Raw genomic sequence first — 25,512 nt, 5'->3', positions numbered from 1 at the left:
AGTTGAGCACAAAGAAAACCGTTAAAAGCAAGATTCGCCAAGCTGGCATGAGGTTTGTCCAAGATAATAAGAGTTAGAGTGTCGTCCAACGGTGCGTTAGAAGTGACAGATGAACAAACAAATGTTGAATATAATTGTCAAGTCCAGCACCCTCAAAAGAGAGTACAAATTTAAATTGTGTTGTTTGCACTTGACATGTTTTGAAGACTGGAATGACGAAGGCATTTTGTTCTACTACCCAAACACTTTATCCTTCGTTACCCCTTTTGAGTCTTATTTATTTTTCCTTCATACCCCTCGTTCGGAATCAGTAGCAACGAAAAAGAAGAAAAAAAAAAGAGAAAGAAAGAAAACAACAAAACGAAAAAAAAAAAAGAGAAAAAGAAAAGAAAAGAAAATTGATAACAAAAGAAAAAAAACAAAAGAAAGTCGGAATGAAAAGAGGAATTGGGAACTACGTTTGACCTGATTCCTCAAAGAGGATACGTAGGCGCTTCACGGCTCGGTCATAGTTTTGAAAAAAAAATGAAAAAAAAAACAATTAAGATATCCCCAAGCAAGAAACTGGGGCAGAGGTTGCGGTCGTTGTAAATAAATCTAATTCCGAAGGTTGTAACTAATAACCCAAAAAATTAATGTATTTTTGAGCCTTTTATACCCTTTCTTTCTAGCCTGTCCAAAACACCCATTACGGTCCAAAGAAAGACCTTCCGATCAGTCTTCAAAAGATGCCAAGTCAGACAAATGAAGAGTCTTACCGGCGAACATAACATTCTGTTCCACAGCAGAAAGGACTCTAATCTCCAACAGAAAGAGTCATACCAGAAACACTCCAAAATCCCCAGCTGGAGAGAGATATAAAATGAGAGAGTCTTATTGGTGAAAACCTTCACAGGCACCATAAGGCGATGAAAGCTGAGAGAAGAACCCAAAGATGAGAGAGACTTGATAGTGAAAACCCTTCGGGCACTACAAGTCGAATAAGATTGAGAGTCAGAGGGGGAATCGCCAATTGAAGATCTTAAAAGATGATTGACGGCAGAGGATAGGCCACATACGCATGTCATGGCCATTAAAGTCGGTATTTGCGTTTGATAGATTTTTATTTGTAGTTTCTTTTGTAAAAGAGTCATTTGTTTCCTTTGTCTTTTATTTTGTGTCTTTTATCTTTCTCCTTTCATAGAAAATTCCCCAATAGAGTCTGTCTGGTCAGAACAAGTATGAAATGACTTCAAATAGGCCATCAGGTTTCCAAAATGAGATCTGACTAGTACATCCAAGTGGTATAGTCAGCGAGGAACAAGCGCGAGGCCAGTGTCAAAATATATATGCCCAGCAAAAGGCCCATGAACAAAGCAAGGAACGCAGTGAGCAATATTTGGCGAAATTCATACAAGACTAAAAGTCGGGGGAAATGCCAGTTTCCAAGCTATGCCACAAAGAAGAGGGATATCCCCCAGCAGGAGGGGATTATCCCCAGCACATAATATCATCCCAACAAGTTGTGGAACACAAAGCAAGGAGGGAAAAGGGAAAACCATCCCAGCAGGAGTATCACAACCAACCACCATGTTTTAAACTAACAATTTTGTTTGATTTGAAACAGGTAAAAGGAATGGCATTGATGCAGAACTGCATGCCACAAAAGATATTATCAAACTGGGGCAGAAAATTTTCCTTCCATTTAGAAAAATTTTCTGGAAGTCAGGTACCCCCAGCTGATAACATTTTATCCCCCAGCAGGTAAGTAAATAATCCCCAAGTGTTGAGGTAAGACATTTTCAAGCCTTAAGGATATGTTGGGTTCATCCGCCCTCAAATAGGATATGTTTGGGTTCATCCGCCCTCAAATAGGATATGTTCGGGTTCATCCACCCTCAAATAGGATCTGTCGGGTTCATCCGCCCTCAAACAGGATATGTTGGGTTAATCCGCCCTCAAATAGGATCTGTCGGGTTAATCCGCCCTCAAATAGGATCGGGCGCGTTAATCCGCCCTCAAATCGGATCTGTCGGGTTCATCCGCCCTCAAATAGGATCTGTTGGGTTAATCCGCCCTCAAATAGGATCCGTCGGGTTAATCCGCCCTCAAATAGGATATGTCGGGTTAATCCTCCCTCAAATAGGATCTGTCGGGTTAATCCGCCCTCAAATAGGATCCGTCGGGTTAATCCGCCCTCAAATAGGATCTGTTGGGTTAATCCGCCCTCAAATAGGATCTGTCGGGTTCATCCGCCCTCAAATAGGATCTGTTGGGTTCATCCGCCCTCAAATAGGATATGTCGGGTTCATCCGCCCTCAAATAGGATATGTTGGGTTCATCCGCCCTCAAATAGGATCTGTCGGGTTCATCCGCCCTCAAATAGGATATGTTGGGTTCATCCGCCCTCAAATAGGATCTGTCGGGTTCATCCGCCCTCAAATAGGATATGTCGGGTTCATTCGCCCTCAAATAGGATATGTTGGGTTCATCCGCCCTCAAATAGGATATGTTGGTTTCAGTCTTTTTATTTCAAGTTTTGAAAACAGGCGCCCACCTGAATAACGAGAGGAATACATTTCTGTCTTTTCATTTTTTGTTCTGGGTCACCCACCAGTATAATGCGGGAATACATTTCTGTCTTTTCATTTCTGTTCTAGGTCACCCACCAGTATAATACGGGTATATCATTTTTCATATCTTTACAAACAGGCGCCCACCTGTATAACGAGAGGAATACTTTCAGTCTTTAAAATTCTTACCAGGCGCCCACCTGTATAACGAGAGGAATACATTTCAGTATTTGCATTTCATGTTCCAGGCGCCCACCTGAATAACGAGAGGAATACATTTCAGTATTTGCATTTCATGTTCCAGGCGCCCACCTGTATAACGAGAGGAATACATTTCAGTCTTTTTATTTCAAGCGTTGAAATTGGGAGCCCGCCCAGATAACAGAGGCATACATTCAGTCTTTCTATTTTAAGTGTTGAAGTTGGGAGCCCGCCCAGATAACAGAGGCATACATTCAGTCTTTACTTTCAAGTGTTGAAATTGGGAGCCCGCCCAGATAATAGAGGCATACATTCAGTTTTTACTTTTAAGTGTTGAAGTTGGGAGCCCGCCCATAATAACAGAGGCATACATTCCACGTCTTTACCCATAGGAGATGCATTTCCTCCTAAGTTTTAGTTTTACCATAGGAGACGCACTTCCTAAGTTCAGTTCTACCAATAGGAGACGCACTTCCTAAGATAAGTTTCACCAATAGGAGACGCACTTCCTAAGCAAGTTTCACCAGTAGGAGACGCACTTCCTAAGCAAGTTTCACCAGTAGGAGACGCACTTCCTAAGAATAGTTCACCCATATGAGACGCACTTCCTAAAATTCAGTTTTACCATAGGAGACGCACTTCCTAAGTTCAGTTTGTCATAGGAGACGCACTTCCTAAGTTCAGTTTTACCATAGGAGACGCACTTCCTAAGTTCAATTTCACCAATAGGAGACGCACTTCCTAAAAATATTTCACCAGTAGGAGACGCACTTCCTAAGCAAGTTTCGCCAGTAGGAGACGCACTTCCTAAATCCATTGTACCAGTAGGAGACGCACTTCCTAAAAAGTTTAACCAGTAGGAGATGCACTTCCTAAGTTTATTTCACCCAATAGGAGACGCACTTCCTAAAAATATTTTATCAGTAGGAGACGCACTTCCTAAGATAAGTTTCACCAGTAGGAGACGCACTTCCTAAGTCAGTTTCACCAACAGGAGACGCACTTCCTAAGCAAGTTTCACCATAGGAGACGCACTTCCTAAGCAAGTTTCACCAATAGGAGACGCACTTCCTAAGTTAATTTCACCGATAGGAGACGCACTTCCTAAGTTTATTTCACCAATAGGAGACGCACTTCCTAAGCAAGTTTCACCAATAGGAGACGCACTTCCTAAGTTAATTTCACCGATAGGAGACGCACTTCCTAAGTTTATTTCACCAATAGGAGACGCACTTCCTAGGTTCAGTTTCACCAATAGGAGACGCACTTCCTAAGCAAGTCTTACCCAGCAGGAGACGCACTTCCTAAGAACAAGTTTCATCAATAGGAGACGCACTTCCTAGATTCATTTCACCCATAGGAGACGCACTTCCTAAGTTTAGTTCTACCAATAGGAGACGCACTTCCTAAGCAAATTTTACCCATTAGGAGACGCACTTCCTAAGAACAGTTTTTCCAATAGGAGACGCACTTCCTAAGCAAGCTTCACCAGTAGGAGACGCACTTCCTAATTTGATTCATTTGAAGTTTACCCGTAGGAGACGCACTTCCTAATCGAGATTTTATTCATAGGAGACGTACTTCCTAGTTTCTAATCACTGAAGTTTTCACCCTTAGGAGACGCACTTCCTAGTTTAGCTCAGTCCGATTCAACCATAGAAGACACACTTTCCAGTTTGAGTCATTGAGGTTTTTATTTTAGCAGACACATTTGCTAGCAAGGGTTTTGGTTTTACTCATAGGAGATGCACATCCTAGACTTTAGTTTGCTCTCATCATTGCATCAGTGGTGTAAGTGAGTTACAATTTTGCTAACGACTCACAAATCTTCCCAGTACAAACTGGTTAGGAAATTTTATTTGTTTTGTTTGTTTTGATTGTCAGGGACCCGCCTGTAGAACGGAGGTTGTTGCGTGTCGAAGATAGAATAAGTCAGGGGTCCGCCTGTAGAACGGAGAAACATGTTTCAAGATCAAGCAGTGGCCCACCGGAAAGCAGAAGGTTACAACAGAAATCCCCAGCATTCAATCCAAGTTAGAAGCTCGCCTCAAGAACGCGAATCAATAGTCTGGGATGATCAACAGAAGCTGGTCACAAAAACAAAAAAAAACAAAAAAAAACAAGAAAAAAAAAAGAAAAAAGAGAAGAAAGAGAAGAGCCCAAAATACGGAAGTGGAGAACAGATGAGATCTGCTCAGGAACTAGCGCCTACAACTAGCAAGTGTCAAGGTTCAGATCCAAAGTCTGTATGAAGCACCATTCAAGACTCAAGACCAAGTTTCAGAAGACTTAAGAGATAGGAATCCTTGTAACTAGTAGCTGATAGGCTTAGTTAGTCTTTTTTAGTTTTCATTTTTGTTGAAATGACAGGACCGCGGACCGGAACCTCAACGGAACGGCACCTCGATCGGCTCTTCACCTCGGTACACTTCACTATCTCTCTCATTTCCGAACTACACGTGGTCTGATTCCTGTATAACCAAGGATATGTAGGCAGCTCAGATACCAGGGCTCGGTCACATTCCCTCCCTTTCCTTAAGTATAGTCCGTCCAAGTAATGGTCGGGTCAAAAACACGTCTAGTCGTTCTTTGTCGGAAAACTCTTCGTGTTTCCAGTCAAAGAGGGGCAGCTGTAAGCACGTGATTTTTGACCCTCCCCGAGAATTTTCACATTTTTAGCACGAATATGTGAAATTGGGTCTAGTATAGCTATTTTAACCTTTTACTTTATTCCGTTGCAAAAAGAAAATTTCAAAAAAAAAATACATATATAAATTTTAGTTTATGTATCTCTCATAAACTTGAAAAAATACAAAAATTGCACTTTATTTTGGTATTTTATATAATTTCGAAAATTACAAAAATATAGTTCTATTAAGGTTTTATAGTCATTTTAACTTTGAAAAATACAAAAATATTACCTCATATTTTATCTTAATATTTAAAACGAAAATTACAAAAAAAAAATAGTTTCATTAATATTTTGTAGCTATTTTAAATCTTGAAAAAATATTCAAAAGATATAGTTTTGTTTAAATACTAGTCTTATTTTTGGTAGTTATTTTGCTTACATAGGACTAGTTAAGCAACGTGTTCCTATTTCTCGGGTCCTGACAAAAGAATAATATTCGGGTTTAAACTACCCGGTTTTAGGCCTAATTTTCGGACCTAGCCCATAATAAACCGTGTCCAGGACACGTGGGGAACCCCACCACGCGTGGGGGACATATGCCTCGAACCCCACCACGCATGGGGCTCATTTTCATGGGCAAAGCATTACAAAACACGGACAGACTTTGAGGGATTTGGGGGGGACTTTTGAAAATTTTTGAAAGGGGGGACCACTGTTCACCTTTCTTCTTCATAAAGAAGAAAGAAAGAGAACCTGAAGGGGAGGGAGAACAAACAGAGGAACGGGGGCTTGGAAAATACTGTGGCTTCTTCTTCTTCCTCGGTTAAAAAAGAGAAAGAACCTAAGAAACCCTACTCCGTCAACTGCTCACGACCACTAACCGAACACCAGTCCGTCGACCTCCATAACCGCTGCCCAGTTCCGTCAACCACGGCAACCCCACCATCGTCAAAACCATCCAACACCTCTACCCGAAAATCACCCGTCGTCAACCTCCGAACAGCCCACCACCAACACTCCATTAACGAACCAGTCCAGCATCGTCAAAACCACCCAACACCACCGTCCAAAACCACCGGCAGCCCCCACGCACCAGCTCCGTCGAGCTGCTGCTCGCTGCATCGTCAGTCCGGCACCCCCACGCACCATCCCCATCGACCTACTGTCATAAACGCCCACCTCCATTAACGCCGGCAACCCTACTGTCGAAAACCACCAACTTCACGTCCAAAACCACCAACATCACCAAACGTCCGACTCCCTCACGTCAGCTTCCCGTCATTGCAGCCTCATCGCCTTGCCCAAGCGATCCCTTCTGCTTTAACTTCTCGTATCAATCTGCAGCGTCGAAAAGAATAGAACCAGCAATCAGCCAACGCCTCGGGTCGTCGACAGTCTTGGTCCGAGTTTTCTGTTTCAGTCCGTTGAGGTCGTCTCTTGTTCGTCGAGGTCCGGTACGTCGAGGTTGTTCGTCGAGGTCGATGTAGAGGGTTGGTCCGTGGCTCTATCCATTTTCTGTTTTTTTTCAGGTTAGTAAACCTCAAAGGGAAACGTTACGTTGAATGTTTGAGATGCAATATAAAAATTGGTATGGAATTTTCTGCCTATGTTTCACCGTATGCATTTTAGTTCATTTTTGTGTTATGTTATTATTGTTTACTTGATGTCATTTGATTTAGTTGTATTAGTAGTCCCAAGATTAGTATTGTTATTATTTACGTTCAATGTGTTATGTTATTATTGTCTTAATTTATTTGGACAAAATTAGTATTAGTGCATGTTGTTGCTACGCCCGAAACACTCATTCGCTTAACTTCTTTTATCAAATCTTGACAAGTTATGAGATTGTAGTTGTGAAGAAGCCGTAAGGTTTATCATTGTTAAAGGCGTAAAAATGGCATCCTTTTTTTAAAAAACAATATATAAAAAATAAAAATAAATAATAATAATAAAAAATAATAATAAAGAATAAAATGAGACGAGCCTCGCCGAATAAAAGGGACAAATTGCGGGGCCCTCACAAAGTATATGTATTAAATACTTAGATTCCGGGATGGGTCGTTTAGCAAATTTCACGGCCCTACCCCAAAATAATAATGCGCTAGTTGCTTTAGGCGCGCCTTTAATAATGTTATCTCCCTAAACTCGGGTGCACATTTATGTGACCCAAGTCCAAATCTCAACGGAGTCGAAATATGTCTCTAGTCACGGGCGCATTGATTGTGGCGTGGCCCGAGATGCATTTCCATGACGTTGCAAATTCCTTTTAAAAATAAGAATGAGATGAGCCTCGCCGAATAAAAATACAAATTGCGGGGCCCTCAGTAAATACTTGTTTAAAATTACTTAGAATTCAGGAGGGCCGTTTAGCGAATTTCACGGCCTCCGCAAAATAATAACGCGATAGTCTCTTTAGGCGCGTGCTTAATAATTTACTTTCTTAAACTCGGGTGTGCATTTCATGCGACCCAAATCCAAATCCTAAAACATCAAATAAAATATGTTTCGGATTGTGGGTGCATTTCATGTGACACAGTCCAAAGATATATTTTAAGCGATGTTCACATTCTTGTAAAAACAATAATAATAGAGCGGTTAAAAGATAAATTTGCACATAAGTTCATATTGTATTAAAAATCAGATAAATAAGCCAAATATAACAGTTGAGCGACCGTGCTAAAACCACGGAACTCGGGAATGCCTAACACCTTCTCCCGGGTTAACAGAATTCCTTATCTAGATTTCTGGTACGCGGACTGTAATATAGAGTCATTATTTTCCTCGATTCGGGATTAAAATTGGTGACTTGGGACACCCTAAATCTCCCAAGTGGCGACTCTGAAATAATTAAACGAATCCCGTTTCGATTGTTCTTTAATTGGAAAAAACTCCCCATGCGCCCCTCGGGCGCGGAAAAAGGAGGTGCGACAGACGTATCGATTGTCTCAGAAATATAGTTAAGCCTAGTTCCTTGAATAGTTGTAGAACTTCTATTCTCTAGCTTCATAACTCGTTCATGACTTTCATTCTGAACGTTGTGAGCTCAGTTCGTATTCAATATAGACTTGGGTTTGATGTCCCTAAATCTCAGTATAACTTACTTAGCATGTCATAAACAGTTGAAGTTTCAGTGTTCATAATCAGTTCAAGAATACATGTCTCATTCTAGTCCTATTCAGTATTCTAGTATTATGTAACTCAGTATGATTCAATATTCCAGTATTATGTACTCAGTGTGATCCAGTATTCCAGTATCATGTAACTCAGCTTGATTCAGTATTTCACTATTATGTATTATAGTATGATTCTCAATTCCTAATTTTAAATCCCTGAATGTCGAACACCTGTATTTGGGCCTGAGGCCACAGTTAATGCTTTATGCATCTTTGAGCCTGAGGCTGCAGTTTATGCTTTTTGCATCTTTGGGCCTGAGGCTGCAATTTATGCTTTATGCATTTTGGACCTGAGGTCGCAGTTATGTATACGTATACTTGGGCCTGAGGCCGCAGTTTAATATTCAGATAAACACGTTGTTCATCATTCGGAAGAGGGAGTATTCATATCCTTACTTCCTTTATTCAATTCAGTTATCAGTTATCATTTCAGTTACCAGTTATCAGTTATCAATTATCATTTCAGTTTTAGTTTCAATAGTTATCATTTCAGTTATCAATTATCAATTCTCAGTTATTAGTTTAGTTTCAGTTTCAGCATTTATAATTCTTCCTTTCAGTTGCTTTACATACCAGTGCATTTCAAATGTACTGACGTCCCTTTTGCCCGGGGCCTGCATCTCACGATGCAGGTAATGATTTACAGGTTGATGATTCAGAACGCTAGGATTCTCGTATCAGCTGTTTGGTGATCCCCAGTTCTTTCGGGGCATTATCATTACTTTATAGCCTTTCAGTACTTACACATAGTTAGTGTTTTCAGTACTTCTATAGAGGCTTCATAGACTAGAGTAACAGTTAGATAGAGTCTCAAGTTTTTCATGTTAAGCTATATTTGCTACAAATACGTTTCATAAATTGTATTAGTATTTTCGTACTTTGATTTACATCATTCAGACTTTCAGTATATCAGCATGTCTTAGTTTATCTTCCGCATTTAGTATGTTATGATATTACATGTTGATTCAACCAGCCAGTTGGTTCGCTCGGTCACATGTAGTCAGGCACCAAGTGCCGTGTTACATCCAGACCCAGGTTCGGGGCGTGACATTGAGCTTGACTCACAACGAGAGCGTTCTATTTTTCTGTATTTCTATACTTTGCCTTGGTAATTAGTTAAGCTAAGTATAGTTACTGTGTGTTAATTAGGCTCTATAGCACAAAGTGGCCCGAGGCTTGGGTTGTGACTAAAATGATCCATCAACGAACTTTGCACAACTTTTTTTTGTTCGACCTTTGACATAATAGGACTTCTAGAGGCGCTTACTAACAGTAAAAAGATGGATTTATTTTTTTGTTTGACATTTGGATTACAGTAAAATATGAATCAGTCTTCCAGTTTGAAGCTTGAACTACCTAAAATGGAGGAAAATTTGCGCCAGGAAAAAATAAGTTTTGGACTAAATGCTATGTGCCTAAAGCTTTCCCTGTAAATATTTTGCAATATGAAGAAAAAGCTTGTTCATGGTAAGACATTTTAAAGTAGAATATCCAATATACGCAATATTATAAGCCATGCCAATGGTAAGTCTTTCGCAGTTTCATTGTACAAATATAAAATCAACAATGTCAAGATAGATAGAGAACGGAATAGAACGGATAGCAACTGCGTTATATGACCAATATCTCACTAGTAATTGTATCTTTCAACAATGACGGATCCAGAATTTTAATTTGATGGGTACAATCATGATATGTTCAAGAACCAAAGATGAAACAGAACACAAATTAGAGTTGTTATTAAAAAAAATAAAAAAAATAAAATAACATTGACCAGGAATTTAAGGAGTAAAGTTAACCTTAGTACCTCATCAAGACCACATGGGTAATTCTCATGATGTACAAATTTGATTTCGAAATGAAAGATATATAATTAGTTTTATTTATTTTTATTTTAAGCATCCGGCATTCAAAGCTGACTGGCCCGACTAACTCGAATTTATAGCGGATAGACTCATTATGGAGGATAAATGCTAATTACGTATTATGAAGTTTTCTATTCTAAGAGCTCAAGCCTGAAACCTATGATTAACTGGGAAAGATCTCAAACTACCCCGCCACACCCTGGGTTATAAAGTAGCTATTGTACATTAGTATATATTCTTCTTTTTGTTACTATTGGGTTGGTGAAGAGTGCTCCTATATAAGCATTGTCACTCAAATAACAAAAAGGTTTTGTTAAATTTATGCTAACTTCACATGTCGATCGGGACCAACATTAAAAAAATTATATAAATGAAAAAATGCTAGGTAAATAATTATACCTTTTCTAAACTTGGAACAACGTTCAATTGAACAAGTAAGATTACAGTTCAATTCTTTAGGAGAAACGGGAAGATGACAATAATATGCAACCTATTCCCTCCTCACCAATATTAGCTTCAACATTTGCTTAAAAAGACACAATGAGGAAATCTGCAACTAAAAACTTTGCCAAGTTCATGATTTTGCAATATAATGATGCACTTCCTCTTCTTAATTGAATATATTTGTTTTACTTATTTGTCTTGGATGTTTGATGAAAGCAAGGTAACTTTATTTATTATAAGATCTTTTTGTTAATATTTAAGACAAATTACTCCATTAGAAATTGGGAGATGACCAAAGAGACGATAAGGGAGATTGAATACCCAAAAGACAGAGTTGTAAAAAATAATTTTCGCCCCTTCATTAGGAGCATAAATCAATACATTTGGAATAATCAATATAGATATTTGTTCTAGTCTCTTTTTTTACTTTGTTTTTGCATAACAAGAAGCATAAAAGATACATATAGTCTCTCTAGCTAGTTGCAATATTTTGTTGAACATTCTTCCAAACAGCTTCCCATCAGCTTCGAATCTACAAATAATTGTTTAAAATGTATGTCACAAATTACTTTATGTAAACTTCATGACATGTCAGCAAACATAGAAAATTATTCAAAATAAAGAAAGTTAAGGAAAGAATTATACCTTCTCTAAACTTGGAGCAACGTTCAATTGAACAAGCAAAATTGCAGTTCAATACTTCAGTAGAAATAGGAAGTTGGCATTGTTTCAGGCAATCATCAAGGCAATGAGGAGTTCTACTTAAGGCACATGCAAGTATACATTTTGCTTTGCAAGCTATTCCATCGTCGCCAGCAACTTCATTATTTGTAGCTTCAATATTTGCTAAAATAGACACAAAAAAGAAAACTGTCACTAGAATTTTTGTGAAATTCATGATTTTTAATATGATGCACTTCCTCTCCTTGATTGAATATTTATTTTACTTTTGTAACTTGGATGTTGGATGAAAGCAAAGTAGTGCTATTTATAGTAAGAGCTCTATGTCAAATTTAAGACAAATTACACTATAATCTGAACAAATAGATTAGATTACATCCAAATAAATTATTGGGTCAGGCCTTTCATGTTTTTTCAAGATGTGTACAACCTGTACTATAGCTGTATTATTCCTTTCCTAGAAAATACTTATCTGGACTTTGTGTTTATACTTATAAAAAACGAATAATATAATTCTAATATATAGTTAAAAATTAAAGTAATATAATAATACATATTACTTAACCATGACACAACATTTATAGATGTGTGTATAAAGACACATCTGGAATTTATATATTTAATATAAATATCGAGCGCAAGTAACTTTTTACGATGGGCTTCTTTGCGGCATTCCTAGTTCTTCTATAAAGTTTCGAGAGAATATAAGTGTTATTATAGCAACTAAATTAATTTAATTGGTATATTTTGTCGCATATATTAGCTGGGATGGAGTCTTTAAGTCTTCAAATTCAAGTAAACTAATTTCAAGTTTTAATCTATTTTATTATTAACATCTAGGTTGATAATAATTTGCTAATTTTCCATTAAGTAAATTTTTTTCTAAAGATAGATACTAATGGCTTCTTGATGGTACGCTTATTGATGTCATAATGTGCAGCTCAACAATGGTTAACCCACACAATAACCATACATCCCCGCGAATATACAACAAAGAAAAATTAAGAGAATATGGTATAACAGAACAAATCAAATATGAAAACTATAGCAAAATGTACGGTGCATCAATTTAACGTATCGAATTAAAAATGTCTAACATAACACAATCCACAACTTGTATAATACATTTTAAATGTTGTGTTATATGAATCTAACTTCCAACTCACACAAATTAATGTTTAATTGATCTATCTCCGCCAACTTGTGAATGACAAAGGTATTTGTTTATATAATGGTCGCAATTACTATGACAGTTAGTGTGATGACCCTAAAGGTCATCTTTTGTTTTAGAAGTCAAATTTGCGTCCCGAGATCTTGAAAACCTCTTTTTATCTTATCTCGATTTACGTGCGCATTCTGGGCGCGTTTCTGGAAAGCTTTTATGTGAAATTTACGAAAAATAATGAATTTGGCTTTTAAAATTAATTGAAGTTGGCTATGGTCAACATTCTTGGTAAACAGATCTGGAACCTTGATCGGACGGTCCCGTAGGGTTCGTAGAAAAATATGGGATTTGGGCGTGTGGTTGAAATCGAATTCCGAGGTCCCAAGCCCGAGAAAAGAATTTTTAAAGAAAATTATTTGCTGGGAAGTATAAAGGCATTTTGAAATAAAATGTTGTGTGTTATTGATGGTATCGGGCTCGTATCTTAGTTTCGGAGCCCGGTACAGATTTGAAATAATAATTATGTCGAATCTGTGAAATTTGGTAAGAATCGGAGTTGAATTGATATAAATCGGACCTTCAGTTGAGAAAAAAATAAAAATTTCAATGTTCATGAAGAATTTCATGAATTTGAGGTTAAATTCGTAGTTGTTAATGTTATTTTGATGATTTGATCACACGAGCAAATCCGTATGATATTTTTAGACTTGCATGCATATTTGGTTTGGAGCCCGAGGGCTCGGGTGAGATACGAATAGGCTTTTGAGTGTTCTGAGACTTGAAAAAAAAATACCTTGACTTGAAAAGTTGCAGGTCTCTGAAACTGTTGTTCGCAGTCTGCGGTGAATTTTTGCGACCGCGCTGGGGTCTTTGCTGCCACGGTGGGATTTTTGCGGTCAGCGGTGAGGATCTGATAGGGATATATATAAATGAGACTTTTCAGTCATTTTTTATTTTTTCAAAAACCCTAAAACATAAGAGGCGATTTTTCAAACACTCTCTCTTCCCCAAAATACAAGTAAGTGATTTTAAACTCATTTCTTTCACTCCTTCACTTCTTTTTATAAGATTTCATCCTAGAATCTAGGGTTTTCATGGTGGAATTGGGAATTTTGGGTAGAACTTAAAAATATAGAAATTTGGGGACTTAGACTTCAAATTGAGGTCGGATTCCAAAACCAATTGTATATTCGGGCTCGGGAGTGAATGGGTAATCGGGTTTTGGTCTGAATTTCGGGTTTGGACCAAGCAAACCCGGGGTCAATTTTTGACTTTTTGGGGAAAGCAATGAGAAATCTATTTTCATGCATTAGAATTGGTTTATTTAGAAATTATTAACGTTATTAAGTAAATTATGACTAGATACAAGCGAATTGGTGGTGGAATCAAGAGGTAAAGCTGAGGTAAGTGTTTGGTCTAACCTTGACTTGAGGGAATAGGAATCCCCGACTTATTTGCTATGTGAAATTTCATGTGTGCGGCGTATAGATGTGGTGACGAGTACCTATGCGCCACCAGAATTACCATGTTTAGTTGTTTCCCGTCCCCGTCTCCTATTAGATCATTCTTTGTCTTAATTGCTACCTGCTTAACTATTCTATGCTTTAATTGTTATTTGCCATAAATGTCTCCATGCCTAATTGCTTTATATTAACTGTTAATTGTTTCATGGTTTCGTTTAGTTATATTGTTAGCTTGTGTTGAGTTGTTGGTGCCTTATGGTGAACTCTGGTTGGTCTTGTTGTTTAACCTTCATAGGTGAAGTTCCTAATCGTAGTGATAACCCATTATAAGAGTTGAAGTGTAGAAATATGGAAATTGAGCTAACTTGTGAAATTCTTGGTATTTTCTCTTTGTGATTGGTGTTGATATATACATATGTTGGGATCGGGTTGCACGCCGCAATAGGAGGAATAAGGGAGAAAAGTGATTGTCTGGTGGGATCAGGTTGTATGCCGCAACAAGGAGTAATAAGGGAGGACATGTGGTATCAGGTTGCGCGCCAGCAACAAGGAGGAATATGGGAGAATTTTGATATTGTTATTGAATATTGATACTGTTATTGTTGGATTATTGATACTGATGTTGTTTATATGGTAGGATCGGGATGCACGCCGCATCAGCTATGTTATCGGCAATTGAATAAAGTCACCATCAAGAACAAGTATACATTGCTGATGATTGATGATTTATTTGATCAGCTTCTGGATGCCAAGGTATTTTCGAAGATTGATTTGAGAGCTGGCTACCATCAGTTGAGGATTAGGGCATCCGATGTCCCTAAGATAGCTTTTCGCACTCGGTACGGGCATTATAAGTTCTTAGTGATATCATTCGGGTTGACAAATGCCCCAGCAACTTTCATGGATTTGATGAACTGAGTGTTCAAGCCTTATTTGGATTCCTTCGTGATTGTCTTCATTGATGATATTGTGATCTATTCCCGCAGCCGAGAGGAGCACGAACAACATCTTCGAGTCATTCTTCAGACTCTGAGGGATAGTCAGTTGTATGCTAAATTTTTGAAATGTGAGTTTTGGTTGAGTTCAGTAGCATTCTTGGGTCACGTTGTATCAGTAGAGGGTATTTAGGTGGATCCTAAGAAGATTGTGGCAGTTAAGGATTGGCCTAGACCCACATTAGCCACAGAGATCTGGAGTTTCTTGGGTTTGGCGGGTTATTACCGTTGGTTTATGGAGGGATTTTCATTTATTGTAGCCCCGATGACCAGGTTGATCCAAAAGGGTGCCCAGTTTAGGTGGTCGGACGAGTTTGAGGCGAGCTTTCAGAAGCTTAAGACAGCTTTGACGACGGCACCGGTGCTGGTTTTGCCTACAGGTTCAGGGCCATATACAGTATATTGTGATTCATCTCGTATTGGACTTGGTACGGTGTTGATGCAGAATGGCAAGGTTATTACATATGCTTCGCGACAGTTGAAGATTCACGAGAAGAATTATCCAGTTCATGATTTGGAGTTAGCAGTCATTATTCATGCGCTGAAGATTTGGAGGCATTATTTATATGGCATGTCATGTGAGGTGTTCACGAATCACAAGAGTTTGCAATACTTGTTCAAGCAGAAGAAGCTAAATTTGAGGCAGAGGAGGTGGTTGGAGCTGTTGAAAGACTATGATATGACCATCTTGTATCATCCGGGGAAGGCCGATGTAGTGGCCGATGCTTTGAATAGGAAGTCAGCTAGTATGGGCAGCCTTGTATATATACCGGTCGGTGAGAAGCTGCTTGCTCTGGATGTTCAGGCTTTAGCCAATCAGTTTGTGAGGCTGGATGTTTCTGAGCCCAGTCGTGTTCTAGCTTGCACAGTCACTCGTTCTTCATTATTTGAGCGTATCCGATATCGGCAGTATGATGATCCTCATTTACTTGTCCTTAGAGACACAGTGCGGCATGGAGGTGCAAAGCAGGTGATAACTACGGATTTTGCTACATTTTATACTCCTTCTTGCTTAAGTTTTGATTAGAAATGTGTACAAAATAGTCCCAAAGGCTCACAAGTTGTGCTTGATTGCAGGTTTGATCAACAAGGTGACAAGATGTCGAAGATCAGCTCAAAAGGAGTAAAACTTGCACAAGTATCAAGACAAGACAAAGCTCAGACAAAACAAGGCCAGTGCGGCCGCACACCATTCTGTGCGGTCCGCACAAGTGAGGTTCAGAGAGTATGATATTCAGGCAAAAAGAGCAATGCGGCAACAATAGGTTTTGTGTGGTCCCCACTGGGATCAATGCGGCCACACTCGATTTAGTGTGGTCCGCAGTAAGAAGGATCAGAGAGTTGCCAGTTCTGAGTTTCAAGTCAATGCGGTCCGCACTCCATTTCATGCGGACCGCACTAGAAGCCTCTGCGGTCGCACTCCATTCTGTACGGTGCGCATTGCCTGAGTTCAGAGAGATGGATTTTTATGTCAAGAGCCTTAGTGCGGCCGCACGTGATTTTGTACGGTCCGCACTAGCCCTGCAGTGGTATTTTTGTCCAGATTTTTTAGCTTAGTATAAATAGCTTATTTTTTCATTTTTAGGTCATCAGATAGTTTTAGCTAAGAGTTGCGCTCGTGGGTTCGAATATTTTAGCTATTTTTGGGCAATTTTATCTACATTTCAACATTGAATCTTCTTATTTATCTTAGTAATTAATTAATATGAGTTTTTCTTCATCTATTTCTTGTTTTTCTTCTTTAATTATGAGTAACTACACCTATAAGCTAGGGTTGTGGCTCAATCCTTGTGTGGGTAATTGATGGGTCTTATATTATAGGGCTAGATTGACTATGGGTGTTTGATATTTGGGCTAATTTCATGTTTAATTGCTGAATTAGTGGTTGCAAATACTAGTTTGTGTTTAGTTGACTTGAGCTCTTCTTGATAAAGAGAGCTTGAGTCTCTGAAATTGGTCCAACAAGGAATTGGGGCGATTAAAGGGTTAAACCTCGAGAGAGTAATACCCGACTTGAACCTTGATTGCTTGTGCAAATTTGCATACCCAATTGGTCTTGAGAAAGTCAATTCGGGCAAAATCACTTGAACCACCGAGAGGTGTAGAGTGAGTAAAATCGTGCAACGGTTATATCATACTCCCCAAATATGTCAATCATGCCTTAGACTCAAGTATCCGTCAATTAACCACCTAGGCGAAAGTCACTACCCTAGTGCCTTTTAAACCATTTGAATAACCCGCAATATTTTACTCTTAGCTTATTCTAGTTTAATTTACTATTGTAGTTTGATAAAAGTAGAAGTAAAAAAACCCAAAAATGTTTAGAAGTGTAATTTGGAACACATACACGACTCCAAACTAGATAGATACCCGACTCTAACTTCTAGCTCTCTGTGAAAATCGATCCCGACCCTAAATCGGGTAAAAGCTGCTTCGACCCTCTCTCGCTACTCAATAGTAGTGCAGAGTAAGCTTCGACCACTTTTTGGCGCTATTGCCAGGGAGCTAACGATTTTGGCTATCTATCTAAATAGTTTTGTGTATTGTTCTTCTTTCCTTCTTTGTTACTAATTTTGTTTGTGTCACAACTCAGGTACCAAATGGCAGTGAACAACGCTAATGACCCTCTTGGAAATGTGATTGCGGGGGAAGAGGTAGATGATGTCGGAGATGATGAGGTGCCTCTTGTACCTCAAGGACAACATAGAGGCCGCCAGGCTAATGCTAATGTTAATGACAATATCTCAGACCCTCCTCCGCTACCTCCAAGAGTGGCTCCTAGAGTACTTCTGAACTATGGCTATGCAAGTGTTATTGTCCCACCCCGAATCCGGACGGGCATTTTCAAATAACCAGTGTGATGTTGACCTTACTAGAGCAACGTGGGTATTTCACGGGCGCTGCAAATTAAAATGCTTACAAACATCTAAAGGGTTCGTGGATATATGTTGGGGGAGCAAGTAAACTAATGTGTCCGAGGATGCTCTTAGGTTGAGACTCTTCCCATTATCACTTAGAGGGAAGGCATTGGATTGGCTCGAGCGACTTCCTAACCATTCCATCACTACTTGGGATGAGTTGGCGGACAAGTTCATTGCAAAAATTTTCTCACCGGGGCATATGGTTACATTGAGAGATGAGATCTTGGCGTTCAAGCAAGAGCCCACGGAACCTTTGCATGAGATTTGAGAGTGTTATAGAACAATGGTGAAGGAATGCCCCAACAATGATATGACTGAGGCGATGATCCAACAAACCTTCTACCGGGGCATTAATACAACAAACCAATGCATAGTGAACCAACTTGCTGGGGGCAACTTCATGAAGCTGTCGTATGATAAGGCTTGTGACATTTTTGACGAGATGGCTGACACTTCTTCCGCTTAGCAAAGTAGAGCCAATATGCCCTAGGGTGAACCCACGGTTATTCATTTGCACAAGGAGTTACATGATCATGGGCAGGCTATAGCTGAGTTGACAACTACAATAAACCAACTAGCAAAGGCACAGTTGCAACAAGTTCAAAAACCTCGCCAAGTGAATGCCATAGAGGGTATTAACATGCTTGTCAACAAAAGAAGACAAAGAAGTCAATAGAACCAAGGGAATTCGGAGCAATTTGACAATGATTGTGGTGGATTTCAAAATGATGGTTATAATGAACAAAGTGAAGAGGTGCAATACGTGAATAATTATCAAGGCCAAAGAGTAAATTCTTCCAACCAACAACAATGGATACCCCAAGGCAATTGGGGCAATCAACAACAAGGCAATGGTAATTGGGGGAACAACAACCAAAACAACAACTGGGGAAATCAAAACAACAATCAAAACAACCAAGGAAATTGGAATGGTAATAACAACAATTGGGGTAGTAATAACAATCAAAGTAGATGGGACAAGAGGAATGTCTGTGGAGGTGGAGACAGGCTGAGCAGGAGCCACTACCACAACTGGCTCTTCAGACTGGCCAGTTGGAGCAGTAGTTGTTCCCTTAAAGTTCTTGCTCTTTGGGTTGTCATCCCCCTGCATGTTGTACCAAGAGAATGGGGCCCTCGCTTTGACCTTGACATCAAGTGGCCTCTTTTCAACTTTGAGGTCCCTGAAGTACATAGTCAAGAAGCTGGGGAAAGGGTAGTTTCTGTCATGCTCATTGCCTACAAGTGTGATTACCCTAGACATTATATTTCCCACATTGATCGGGTACCCCGCCATTATCGAAGACACAAAAACAACCCGATGAAGAGGGAGGGAGTTGTCATGAGTAGTGGGGTCCAGTCTGCTGCACACAAAAGTTTCCCACCCCTTTGCCTTGAAGTTCAAACTTCTTCTCAGAATCTTGATGCCCGCATTCAACCAATCGGGGGTGGTACCTGGGATTGCCAGATACTGTGCCAACCAGGGACGGACCTCCTCGCCCATTTCCATCTTCGCCATAAATAGTGCCTCATCCTCATCATCAAAGCCAAGGTAGTCATTTATTGTTTTCCCATCAAACAACACCTTCAGATTTCGGACCTTGGTCATTTTTGTGCCCTTTTTGATGTGGGCGACGTTGGTGTAGAATTCCTTGACCAAGTACTCGTTGTCATCTACACATTCACCCAAAAAGTACTCCCATTTAACTCTCTCCCTAAACTGCCTCCTCACAGTAGGGTTGTGAGGTAGTAAGTCCCTATCCACAAAGCTCCTCTCCAGGATTAATTTCCTCACCGGCCACCATTCCCTAAACTTGTGATACAGTTTTTAGGCTTTCTTTATTTTTCATCTTTGGTTTGTATATAATTTTAACATTTCGTTACATTTTGCGTACTTTTATTTTACTTTGGGTCTGTATACAAAGTTATATTTCATTGTACATATTCATCTCATCTATTGTATATTCGACAAATCCCCTCTTGTATATATTCATTTTACTTTCCGCAATTTTTCGTTCTTAGCTTCTTATTTATGTTCATAGCTTCTTGTTTTAAAAGTTTGCAATAAGCCTTTGATTTTCTTAATGCCACGGTTCTTTCCAAAGGTGGAGTTTGTGTGAACCGGGTGGCTCTTCCCAATGATGGATGGCATGACAACCTTCTTAAGGCTTTGAGTCCGTTTTTCTTTTTGTTTTTAGTAGTTAGTGGTTAAGGGTGCCTCAAGCAAAGTTTCACTTGGGCCTAGCACATTTGCCTTTGATCTTATGGTCAAAAATAAATTGTTGTGTTTAGGATGGTGAAAGTCGTGGCTTTGAGACTCTTGTGTTGACCGATAATCATTAAGTGGTTTTTCGGAACTATTGTGTGCTCAAATCTTATCTAAGGTCGTTGTGGGCCCCCAACTCTGTGTCTTTAGCAATCTCATAGCTTGTGTGGTGAGAAATTGCATTGCAAGTCCAAGTCCCAAGCCATTGGTCTAGAACTTGCCCTGAATATTTGTTGAGGCAAAATACTAAGTGAATTTTGACTTGAGACATGATTATAGACTCTCCTTAGTCCAAATGATAGCTTGAACACTTCCATAACCTACCAATGATAAGGTCCCTAGTAAACCCTTTTGAGTCTTAGACCTTTTTCCTTCAAAGAACCATGATACAAGCCTTTACCCGTTCTAAAAGATACCCTCTCTTGGCACCTGATCTTTCCTTTAGCACATGGAAACAAGTTTGGGGGGGAGACGGGGATAGCAACAAAGTGGTAAAAAGGTACAAAATGAAGAAAAGGAAAGGCAATAAAAAAGAAAGAAAATCAAAAAGACAAAAATAATGCTCAAGGTAGAATTGAATAAAAAGGGATTCAAGAAAAGCAAAGAATGAAAGGTGTGGAAAGTTGAGAAAGGAGAAAAGATTTGAAATGTATAAGAAAGATTGACAATGTGTCTCTCTAACCCCTTAGAAAGAAGTGAAATGACTCAAAGAGTCAAGAGAATGTGTGCCAAATGAAACAAAAGAAGTGCTTAAGGGAAGATGGAACCTACTTAGACCAAACATTTCCTACCCTAAACCAAAAGCCTTCACCATGTCTCTACAAAAGCCCTATATGATCTTGAGTTGAATGTAGCTTACATTAGTGGTCACTCACATAAGGGGCAAGCATATGGTACTTAGAGCCGGACTTGTGACTCTTTTTCTTGAGAGAGATGAGTTAATCCAATGACCTCGGTTTGAGTGCCACTATTCTAAAGGTGAGGTTTGCTTAGGGAGAGTTGAGGATATGTGAGTTTGGGTTCCACAATGACCAAAGTAATAGAAAGAGTTCTTTGATGTGTTGAGTCAACTCTTGATGCTCTTATGTTACACTTAATCCTTGGTGTTTCAAAGAGTAAATGTTGTTAATGATTCATTTGTATTTAGGGCAATTGTTAGTCCCAATTGATGCTAGATGAGGTTACTTTAGGATAGCTAAATTTTCTTGGATTTTCCCTTGAGGAGTGGGTATTATTTTGTTTGCTTGAGGACAAGCAAAAGCTTAAGTTTGGGGGAGTTGATAACTAAGGATTTTGCTACATTTTGTACTCCTTCTTGCTTAAGTTTTGATTAGAAATGTGTACAAAATAGTCCCAAAAGCTCACAAGTTGTGTTTGATTGCAGGTTTGATCAACAAGGTGACAAGATGTCAAAGATCAGCTCAAAAGGAGTGAAACTTGCACAAGTATCAAGACAAGACAAAGCTCAGACAAAATAAGGCCAGTGCGGTCGCACACCATTCTGTGCGGTCCGCACAAGTGAGGTTCAGAGAGTATGATATTCAGGCAAAAAGAGCAATGCGGCAACAATAGGTTTTGTGTGGTCCGCACTGGGATCAATGCGGTCACACTCAATTTAGTGCGGTCCGCAGTAAGAAGGATCAGAGAGTTGCCAGTTCTGAGTTTCAAGTCAATGCGGTTCGTGCTCCATTTCATGCGAACCACACTAGAAGCCTCCGTGGTCGCACTCCATTTTGTGCGGTCCGCATTGCCTGAGTTCAGAGAGATGGATTGTTATGTCAAGAGCCTTAGTACGGCCGTACGTGATTTTGTGTGGTTCGTACTAGCCCCGCAGGGGTATTTTTGTCCAGATTTTTTAGCTTAGTATAAATAGCTTCTTTTCCCATTTTTAGGTCATCAGATAGTTTTAGCTAAGAGCTACGCTCGTGGATTTGAATATTTTAGCTATTTTGGGCAATTTTATCTATATTTCAATATTGAATCTTCTTGTTTATCTTAGTAATTAATTAATATGAGTTTTTTTCATCTATTTCTTGCTTTTCTTCTTTAATTATGAGTATCTAAACCCATAAGCTAGGGTTCTGGCTCAATCCTAGTGTGGGTAATTGATGGGTCTTGTGTTTTAGGGCTAGATTGACTATGAGTGTTTGATATTTCGGCTAATTTCATATTTAATTGCTGAATTAGTGGTTGCAAACACTAGTTTATGTTTAGTTGACTTGAGCTCTTCTTGAGAAAGAGAGCTTGAGTCTCTGAAATTGGTCCAACAAGGAATTGAGGCATACTTAAGAGATTGATAGCCCCAATTAAAGGGTTAAACCTTGAGAGAATAATATCCGACTTGAACCTTGATTGCTTGTGCAAATTTGCATACCCAATTGGTCTTGAGAAAGTCAATTCGGGCAAAATCACTTGAACCACTGAGAGGTGTAGAGTGGGTAAAATCGTGCAACGGTTATATCATACTCCCCAAATATGTCAATCATGCCTTAGACTCAAGTATCCGTCAATTAACCACCTAGGCAAAAGTCACTACCCTAGTGCCTTTTAAACCATTTGAACAACCCGCAATATTTTACTCTTAGCTTATTCTAGTTTAATTTACCATTGTAGTTTGATAAAAGTAGAAGTAAAACAAAAACCCAAAAATGTTTAGAAGTGTAATTTGAAACACATACACGACTCCAAACTAGATAAATAACCGACTCCAACTTCTAGCTCTCTGTGGAAATCAATCTTGACCGTAAATTGGGTAAAAGCTGCTTCGACCCTCTCTCGCTACTCAATAGTAGTGCATGGTAGGCTTTGACCAGCAGGTTACAGTTGGAGATGATGGAGTTTTGACGATGCAAGGTCGTATTTGTGTGCCTAATATTGATGGACTTCGTGAGTTGATTCTAGAGGAGGCCCATAGTTCCCGGTATTCTATTCATCCGGGTGCCGCTAAGATGTGTCAGGACTTGCGGTAACATTATTGGTGGAGGAGGATAAAGAAGGATATTGTTGCGTATGTGGCTCGATGTTTGAATTGTCAGCAGGTGAAGTACGAGCATTAGAGACCTGGTGGTTTGTTCCAGAAGATTGAGATCCCTGAGTGGAAGTGGGAGCGTATCACTATGGACTTAGTTGTTGGACTCCCACGGACTCAGAGGAATTTCGACGCAGTGTGGGTTATTGTGGATAGGCTGACTAAGTCAGCGCATTTCATTCATGTGGCAGTTTCTTATTCTTCTGAGCGGTTGGCAGAGATTTATATTCAGGAGATTGTTCGTCTTCATGGTGTGCCCGTGTCTATTATTTCTGACTGGGGTACGCAATTTACCTCACATTTCTGTAGGGAAGTACAGCGTGAGTTGGGTACGCGGGTCGTGTTGAGCAAAACATTTCATCCTCAGATGGACGGACAGTTCGAGCGTACTATTCAGATTTTGGAGGATATGCTCCAAGCATTTGTTATTGACTTTGGAGGTTCTTGGGATCAGTTATTGCCATTAGCAGAGTTTGCCTACAACAACATTTATCAGTCGAGCATTCAGATGGCTTCCTACAAGGCACTATATGGTAGGCGGTGTCGATCGCCGGTTGGGTGGTTTGAGCCAAGAGAGGCTCGGTTATTGGGTACAGATTTAGTTCAGGATGCCTTGGTCATGGTTAAGATCATTCAGGATAGGCTTCGTACAGCTCAGTCCAGGAAGAAGAGTTATGCTGACTGCAAGGTTTGTGATGTGGCATTTATGGTCAGAGAGCAGGTGTTGCTCCGGGTGTTGCCCATAAAGGGCATGATGAGATTTGGGAAGAAGGGCAAGCTATGCCCTAGGTTCGTTGGTCCTTTTGAGCTTCTTCGGAGAGTGGGAGAGGTGGCTTACGAGCTTGCATTGCCACCAGGATTATCAGCTGTTCATCCAGTGTTTCATGTGTCCATGCATCGGATGTATCACAGCGATCCATCCCACGTCTTAGACTTCAGCACTGTCTAGTTGGACAAGAATTCGACCTATGAGGAGGAGCCGATGGCCATCCTAGACCGGCAGGTTCGTCAGTTGAGATCGAAAAGTTATCCTTCTGTTCGTGTTCAGTTGAGAGGTTAGCCTATTAAGACAGCGACCTGGGAATCCGAGTCCAATATGCGGAGCCGTTATCCTCATCTATTCCCCGACTCAGGTACTTCTTTTCTATGTCCGTTCGAGAACGAATGGTTGTTTTAGAGGTGGAGAATGTGATGACCCAAAAGGTCATCATTTATTTTAAAAGTCAATTCTATGTTCCAAAGCCTTAAAAACCTCCTTTATCTCACCTCGATTTGCGTGTGTGGTCCGGGCGTATGTCTAGAATGCTTTTATGTGAAAGTTTGATAAAAATGCTAATTTTGCCTTTAAAATTGAATTTAAGTTGACTTCGATCAACATTTTGGGTAAACAGACCTGAACCCGTGATTTCACGATCCTAGACGGTCCGTAGAAAAATATGGGACTTGGGCGTATGCTCGGAATTGAATTCCGAGGTCCCAAGCCCGAGAAATGAATTTTTGAAGAAAATTATTTAACTGAAATTATAAGAGTTTTTAAAAATTTAAAGATGTTTGAATTTGATGGTATCGGGCCCGTATTTTGGTTTCGGAGCCTGGTACAGGTCTATATGGTATTTAAGTTGTGCCTATAAAATTTGGTAAGAAACGGAATTTATATGACATGAATCGGACCCTCGGTTGTGAAAATTTGAACTTAAGAGTTCTTGAGATTTTTCTTTGATTTTGATGCTAAACTTGTAGTTCTATGTGTTATTTTGGCGATTTGATCACACGAGTAAGTCCGTATGATATTTTTAGGTTAGTATGCATGTTTGGTTTGGAGCCCCGAGGGCTCGGGTGAGTTTCGGATAGGCTTCGGTGTGTTTTTGACTAAGGAAAATCTGGTATGATTGTTGCTTCTGGTGTCTGATGCACCATGCTTCGCGATCGCGTAGTCACTTTCGCGATCGCGAAAGGGAAACCGGGATGGGGAGGATTTTACCCTACGCGAATGCGAGACCAAGGTCGCGAACGCGGAGCACTGGGGGGACTGCTCTACATAACGCGACCGGTCAACTGCAAACGCGTAGCTTTAGGATGGGATGGTCAGGGAACCCAGGGGAGAACTACACGAACACGAGCCCTTTATC

At 39.8% G+C, this 25,512-nt stretch overlaps 1 long non-coding RNA gene across 1 annotated transcript; it reads left to right on the top strand.

Annotated features, from left to right (window-relative positions):
- Positions 1–6,148: 6,148 nt before the first annotated feature.
- On the top strand, positions 6,149–9,403 carry LOC142179604 (uncharacterized). Its single transcript, XR_012708156.1, has 2 exons — positions 6,149–6,914; positions 9,191–9,403. It is a non-coding gene; the product is annotated as an uncharacterized LOC142179604 (long non-coding RNA).
- Positions 9,404–25,512: the final 16,109 nt, after the last annotated feature.

This window comes from Nicotiana tabacum, chromosome 3 (assembly GCF_000715075.1).
Source record: "Nicotiana tabacum cultivar K326 chromosome 3, ASM71507v2, whole genome shotgun sequence".
NCBI classification, from domain to species: Eukaryota; Viridiplantae; Streptophyta; class Magnoliopsida; order Solanales; family Solanaceae; genus Nicotiana; species Nicotiana tabacum.
This window is presented reverse-complemented; position numbering and strand designations above follow the sequence as displayed.